Raw genomic sequence first — 7,680 nt, 5'->3', positions numbered from 1 at the left:
ATTTATTTGAGTCTTCTCTCTTTTTTTCTTGGTGAGTTTGGTTAAAGGTTCATCGGTCTTGTTTACCTTTTCAAAGAACCAGCTCCTGGATTCATTGATCCACTGTATTGTTTCTTTAGCCTCTATGTCATTGATTTCCTCTCTGATCTTTATTTTTTCCTTCCTTCTATTACCTCTGGGCTTTACTTGCTGTTCTTTTTCTAGTTCTTTTAGGGTTAAGTTGTTTACTTGAGCTTTTTCTAGCTTCTTAAAGTGTGCCTGTAGTACTATGAACTTCCCTCTCAGTACTGCTTTTGCTGTGTCCCATAAATTTTGAGTTGTTGTATGCTCATTATCATTTGTTTCTAGGAATTTTTTTTATTTTTTTTTATCTCATTGTTAATCCATTCGTTATTTAACGACCTGCTATTTAGTTTCCATGTGTTTGAAAATTTTTGAATTTTTCTGTTGTGGTTCATTTCTAGTTTCATGCCATTGTGATCAGAGAAAATGCTTGATATGATTTCAATCTTCTTAAATTTGTTGAGACCACTTTTGTGCCCTAACATGTGGTCTGTCCTAAAGAATGTACCATGAGCTCTTGAAAAGAATGTATATTCTGCTGCTTTAGGGTGAAAGGTTCTGAAGATGTCTATAAAATCCAGTTGATCTAGTGTGTCCTTTAAGTCTGCTGTTTCTTTGTTAATTTTCTTTCTTGGGGATCTATCTGGTGATGTTACTGGGGTATTGAAATCCCCTACTATTACAGTATTGCTGTTGATCTCGCCCTTTATATCCATCAAAGTCTGCTTTAGATATTTAGGTGCTCCTATATTAGGTGCGTAGATATTTATGATGGTTATATCTTCCTGTTGGATTGCTTCTTTTATCATTATGTAGTGCCCTTCTTTATCTCTTACTATACCCTTTTTTTTAAAGTCCATTTTGTCTGCTACCCCAGCTTTTATTTCATTTTCATTTGCATGAAATATTTTTTCCATCCTTTACCTTCAGTCTATGTGCATCTTTTGTTTTAAGGTGTGTCTCTTGTAGACAGCATATGTACAGGTCCTGTTTTCTTATCCATGCAACTACCCTATGTCTTTTGATTGGATCATGTAAACCATTTACATTTAAGGTTATTATTGATAGGTGGTTGTTTATTGTCATTTTATTCTTTAAAGCTGTATTCCTCTTTTGCTATATTCTTTTCCCACTTTGATATGTTTTCAACAGGACCCTTAACATTTTTTGCAGCATTGGTTTGGTTGTAATGAATTCCTTGAGTATTTTTTTGTCTGGGAAGCTTTTTATTTCTCCTTCAATTTTAAATGATAGCCTTGCTGGATAAAGTAGTGTTGGTTGTAGGTTCTTGTTTTCCATTACTTTGAATATTTCTTGCCATTTCCTTCTGGCCTCAAGTTTTTCTGTTAAGAAGTCGGTTGTCATCCTTATGGGGGCTCCATTTTAGGTGATAGCCTTTTTTTCTCTAGCAGCTTTTTTTTTTTTTTTTTTTTCTGAAGCTGGAAACAGGGAGAGACAGTCAGACAGACTCCCGCATGCGCCCGACCGGGATCCACCCGGCACGCCCACCATGGGGCGACGCTCTGCCCACCAGGGGGCGATGCTCTGCCCCTCCGGGGCATCGCCATGCTGTGACCAGAGCCACTCTAGCGCCTGAGGCAGAGGCCACAGAGCCATCCTCAGCGCCCGGGCCATCTTTGCTCCAATGGAGCCTTAGCTGCGGGAGGGGAAGAGAGAGACAGAGAGGAAAGCATGGCGGAGGGGTGGAGAAGCAAATGGGTGCTTCTCCTGTGTGCCCTGGCCGGGAATCGAACCCAGGTCCTCCGCACGCTAGGCCGACGCTCTACCGCTGAGCCAACCGGCCAGGGCCATCTCTCTAGCAGCTTTTAATATTTTCTCTTTATCACTTAGCTTTGGTATTTTAATTATGATGTGTCTTGGTGTAGATTTCTTTGGGTTTCTCTCTAATGGAGCTCTGTGTGCTTCTTGAACTTGTGAGACTTGTTCCTGTATTAATTTAAGAAAGTTTTCAGCTATGATATGATTGAACAAAGTCTCTATACCTTGTTCTTTTCTATCTCGAACCCCTATGATGCGGATGTTATTTCCCTTCATGTTGTCACAGAGCTCTCTAAGAGTTTCCTCAGACTTTTTGGGTCTCTTCTTTTTTTCCTGCTCTGCTTCCATGCTTTTGTTCCATTTGTCCTCCAACTCACTGATTCAATCCTCAGCTTCATACATCCTGCTTTTAATTCCTTCCATTGTGGTCTTCATTTCTGATATTGTATTTGTCATCTCGACTGCTTCTTTTTTAATATTTCAATGTCCTTTTTTTTATACTTGCTATTTCTTTATTTAGGTGTTTGTAATGACCATCCATTGTTGTTCTAAGATCCCTAAGCATCCTTACAATCATTATTTTAAACTCTGCAACCAGAAGTTTGGTTATTTCCATATCACTCAGTTCATTTCCTGGAGGTTTCTCTTGTGCTTTCATTTGGATTGCACTTCTCTGTCTTCTCATTATGTCTGTGTGTTTGGGTGTATTGTTTGTAGAGCTGGTTGAGTCTAGGCTTGGTTGAGTCTGCCTCCAGTTTTCAGTTTTGTTATTTCTAGGTCTTTTGGGGTTGGCATCACCTGTTATTTGTTCATTGTGGTTTTAATTTGCATTTCTCTGATGATTAGTGACATCGAACATTTTTTCATATGCCTATTGGCCATCTGTATGTCCTCTTTGAAGAAGTGTCTATTCAGTTCTTTTACCCATTTTTTGTTTTTGTTTTTGGGGTTTTTTTTGGTGGAATCAGCGTGATGCGGGTTCAAGGAGCACTGGGAGTCCAGCTCTTGGCCACCGCCCCCCACACCATGAGCTTCCCTGCGTCGAGAATTTGCATCAAATGTGACCTCTTTCCCAAAGTGTTTTCCATCGTTTAACTTTGAAAGCTCCCAATCTTATCCCTAAGGTCAGTGTCACTTCTAATCTCTGTGCTAGAACTACCCAATGTCCTCAGGGCCAGAGCGTGCACAGGGCATGACTAACTCAGGTAGCAGAGAGGCAACAATCATGGTCTCCTACACTTTTAGGGTCAGGACTACTGGCCTTGATTGGTAGTGAGGTCCCCATCACTGCGAGTGCACAGGCAGAGCCTGTGTGGCCATTTCCTTGAGGTTTCTTCTGGCAATCCTTTTTTGTTTTTATATTTTATTTATTCATTTTAGAGAGAGGAGAGAAAGAGACACAGAAAGAGAGAGAGAGAGAGAGAAGGAGAGAGGAGCAGGAAGCTTCAACTGCTATATGTGCCTTCACCAGGCAAGCCCAGGGTTACGAACCAGCGACCTCAGTGTTCCAGGTCAATGCTTTTTATCCACTGCACCACCATAGGTCAGGCTGTACTGGCAATTCTTGCCATTGTAATTTTTCTAGTGTCTTTTTTCCATTGTTTAATTGGATTATTTACCCTCCTGGTGTTGAGTTTTAGAAGTTCTTCATAAATTTTGGTTATTAACCCCTTATCAGACATATTAGCGAATATGTTCTCCCATTGTGTGGGTTGTCTTTTTATTTTGTTAATGGTGTCTTTTGCTGTGCAAAAGCTTTTTAGTTTGATATAGTCCCATTTGTTTATCTTGTCCTTTATTTCACTTGCCTGTAGAGATTAGTAGGAAAAATGTTGCTACAAGAGACATCAAAGTGTTTACTGCCTATGTTTTCTTCCAAGATGTTTATGGTTTCACAACTTTCACTTAAGTCCTTTTATCCATTTGAGTTTATTTTTGTGAATAGTGTAAATTGGTGGTCTAGCTTCATTGTTTTCTGCATGTAATTGTCCTATTTTCTCAACACCTTTTATTAAAAAGATTGTCTTTAGTCTATTGTATGCTCTTACCTCCTTTATCAAATATCAATTGACCATAAAGGTGTGGGTTTATTTCTGGGTTGTTTATTCTGTTCCATTGATCTTTATGCATGTTCCTATGTCAGTACCAAGCTGTTTTGATTATAATGGCCTTGTAGTATAACTTGATATCAGGAAGTGTGATACCCCCCACTTTATTCTTAATTTTCAAGATTGCTGAGGATATTCATGTTCTTTTTTGGTTCCATGTAAATTTTTGAATATTTGTTCTATATCTTTGAAGTATGCTATTCATGTGTTATTAGAAATTGCATTAAATTTGTGGATTGTTTAGTGTAATATAGACATTTTAAGATGTTTATTCTTCCTATCTATGAACACTGTATATGCTTCCACTTGTCTGTATCTTCCTTGATTTCTTTTTTCAATGTCTTATAATTTTCTGAGTACAAGTCTTTTACCTCCTTAGTTAAATTTACTGCTAGGTACTTTATTTTTTGTTGTTGTTACAATAGTGAAAAAGATTATTCTCTTAATTTCTCTTTCAGACAGTTTATTGTTGGAGTATAAAAATGCTACTGGCCCTGGCCGGTTGGCTCAGTGGTAGAGCGTCGGCCTGGCGTGTGGGGGACCTGGGTTCAATTCCCGGCCAGGGCACATAGGAGAAGCGCTCATTTGCTTCTCCACCCCTCCCCCCCTCGTTCCTCTCTGTCTCTCTCTTCCCCTCCCGCAGCCAAGGCTCCATTGGAGCAAAGATGGCCCGGGCACTGGGGATGGCTCCTTGGCCTCTGCCCCAGGTGCTAGAGTGGCTCTGGTCGCAGCAGAGCGATGCTCTGGAGGGGCAGAGCATCGCCCCCTGGTGGGCAGAGCATCACCCCTGGTGGGCGTGCCGGGTGGATCCTGGTCGGGCGCATGCAGGAGTCTGTCTGACTGTCTCTCCTCGTTTCCAGCTTCAGAAAAAAAAATGCTACTGACTTCTGAATATTAATTTTATATTCTGCCACCTTGCTGAATTCATTTATCAGATCTAGTAGTTTTTGACTGATACTTTAGAGTTTTCTATGTACAGTATCATGTCATCAGCAAATGATGATAGTTCTACTTTTTTTCCAATTTAGATGCCTTTCATTTCTTCTTCTTGTCTGATTGCTGTGGCTAGGACTTCCAGAACTATGTTGAATAAGAGCAGTGAAAGGGGGCATCCCTGCCTTGTTCCTGATCTTAAGGGGATTTTAATTTTTTCCCTTTGAGTATGATGTTGACTGTGGGTTTGTCATAGATAGCCTTTATTATGCTGAGGTATGTTCCCTGTATTCCCACTTTGCTGAGAGTTTTGATCATAAATGGGTGCTGGATTTTATCAAATGCTTTTTCTGCATCTATTGATAAAATCATGTGATTTTTATTCTTTTTTAATGTGATGAATCACATTGATTGATTTACGAATATTGTACCAGCCTTGCCTCCCCAGAATAAATTCCACTTGATCATGATGTATGATTTTTTTAATGTATTGCTGGATCTGGTTTGCTAATATTTTGCTGAGAACTTTAGCATCTATGTTCATCAGGGATATTGGCCTATAGTTTTCTTTCTTGGTAATGTCTTTACCTTGTTTTGGAATGAAGATAATGCTTACCTCATAAAAGGAACTTGGAAATCTTCCTTTCTCTTATTTTTTGAAACAGCTTGGGAAGGATAGGTATTAGTTCTTCTTTAAATGTTTGGTAAAATTCACCTGTGAAGTCATCCAGTCCAGGACTTTTGTTTGCTGGGAGTTTTTTGATAAATGTTTCCATTTCATTTGTTGTGACTGATTCATTTAGATTTCCTAATTTTTCCAGATTGAATCTTGGAAGACCGTATATTTCTAGGTATTTATCCATTTCACCTAGGTTGTCCAATATTTTGGCATATAGATCTTCATACTCTTTTCTTACAATCCTTTGTACTTCTGCTGTGTCAGTTGTTACTTCTCCACTTTCATTTCTATTTAATTTATTTGAGTCTTCTCTCTTTCTATCTTGATGAGTCCAGTTAAAGGTTTGTCAATCTTGTTTATCTTTTCAAAGAACCAGCTCTTGGTTTCATTGATCTTTTGTATTTTTTTTTTTTTAGCCTCTGTGTCATTTATTTCTGCTCTGATCTTTATTATTTTCTTCTTTTTACTTCCTCTGGGCTTTATTTCTTGTTTGTTCCTAGTTTTTTTAGATGCAGGGTTAAGTTGTTGCTTTTTCTTCCTTCTTAAGGTATGCTTATAATGCTATGAGCTTCCTTCTCAGGACTGTTTTTGCTGTGTCCCATAAATTTTGAGTTGTTGTATGTTCGTTTTCATTTGTTTCAAGGAAATTTTTTATTTCTTCTTTAATCTCCTTGCTAACCCATTTGTTATTTAATAATATGCTATTTAGCCTCCAAGTGTTTCTATGTCTCAGTTTTTCTGTTGTAGTTGATTTATAGTTTCATGCCATTGTGATCAGAGAAGATGCTTGATATGATTCTAATCTTCTTAGATTTACTGAGACTTGTTTTGTGTTCTAACATGTGGTCTATCAAAAATATGGAATGCTTCACAAATTTGCATGTCATCTGTGCACATGGGCCATGCTAATCTTCTTTGTATCATTCCAATTTTAGTATATGTGCTGTCAAATGAGCACTCTAGGAAGATTTTTAACCTCCTACCTTCTCTTGATCAATATGTATTCTCTCAAACTATCCCCCACTTAGCATTATACCTTTCTTTATCTATTTGAAGCCCCATGATTCATTATTTCAGCCATTCTCTTATCAATTCTGTTTACTCTTTCTCTCTTCTCCTTCCTGATAAAACTCCAGCCCTATATGTATTTCATTCTTTGATTTTTTTTCTCATTCCCACACTGCAAACACTGAGAATAATCAGAAAACAATCATACACAACCATGCTTGTGGGTATTATTGCTAATTTGTGGGCTTAACTTTGAGTGAACCTCATTATTCTAGTTTTAGTCACCTCATTCTTCTCTCTGAAAATATTTTAAAATTCATACACTCTCTAAAAACCCTACCATTAGCCCTCTTGTGTAAACAAAAAACTTCATTTCTTTCATTACTTGAAAATGGGAGCCATCAGACACTCCTCTTCAATTCCCATTCCTCCCCACCTAACCCCATCCTTTCTTTCCTTCCTCCCTCTCCCAATGGGAGAGGTGCCCCTTTCTACCCAAAACTATTCCCATCTCCATGCTCTTTATTCCAACCTTTTTGGTTTTAACGTGCGCGCGCGCGCACACACACACACACACACACACACACACACACACAAATTCTTGATGATCCCTATCATAGCCAGAATTCAAAAATGCCACTAAATTTGGATCCTGGTATTCAGACATTTATGAGCCCCTGCCACACTAAATTTTCCCTGGTTATGTATAACTAAGTAATTTTGCATGACTTCTAGGTCATAAGAACCCTACGACTTCTGCCTTGGGCTCTTCGAGCACATGATCTTGGGGAGCCTGAGCTACTATATGAAAAGCCTACTACCCTGCAACCACCATGCTGTCAGAAAGCCCAAATACCTCTATGAAGAGGCCACATAGAGAATGAGTGATGCTGGCCAGATCCCTGCTATTCCAGCCATCCCAACCAAGGTGCCAGACTATGAATGAAGGAGTCATTTTATACAGGGAGAAGAACTGTGGTCCCATACAGCCTAGTCCACTCCTGCTGTTGAAGCCAACAGTGGCTTAGATATCATGGAGTGGATACAAAGTGTCCCTGCTATACCTTGTCAGAATTTTAGGCACAAAGACTAATATGTCTTCTAAAGTAG

At 38.9% G+C, this 7,680-nt stretch overlaps 1 non-coding gene across 1 annotated transcript; it reads right to left on the bottom strand.

The window, feature by feature from the left end:
• Positions 1 to 6,414: 6,414 nt before the first annotated feature.
• On the bottom strand, positions 6,415 to 6,520 carry LOC136381607 (U6 spliceosomal RNA). Its single transcript, XR_010747100.1, has one exon. It is a non-coding gene; the product is annotated as a U6 spliceosomal RNA (small nuclear RNA).
• Between the last annotated feature and the right edge of the window lie 1,160 nt (positions 6,521 to 7,680).

Source organism: Saccopteryx leptura, chromosome 9 (assembly GCF_036850995.1).
Source record: "Saccopteryx leptura isolate mSacLep1 chromosome 9, mSacLep1_pri_phased_curated, whole genome shotgun sequence".
Lineage (NCBI taxonomy): Eukaryota > Metazoa > Chordata > Mammalia > Chiroptera > Emballonuridae > Saccopteryx > Saccopteryx leptura.
Note: the sequence above shows the minus strand (reverse complement) of the source record. Positions and strands in the feature narration are given on the sequence as shown.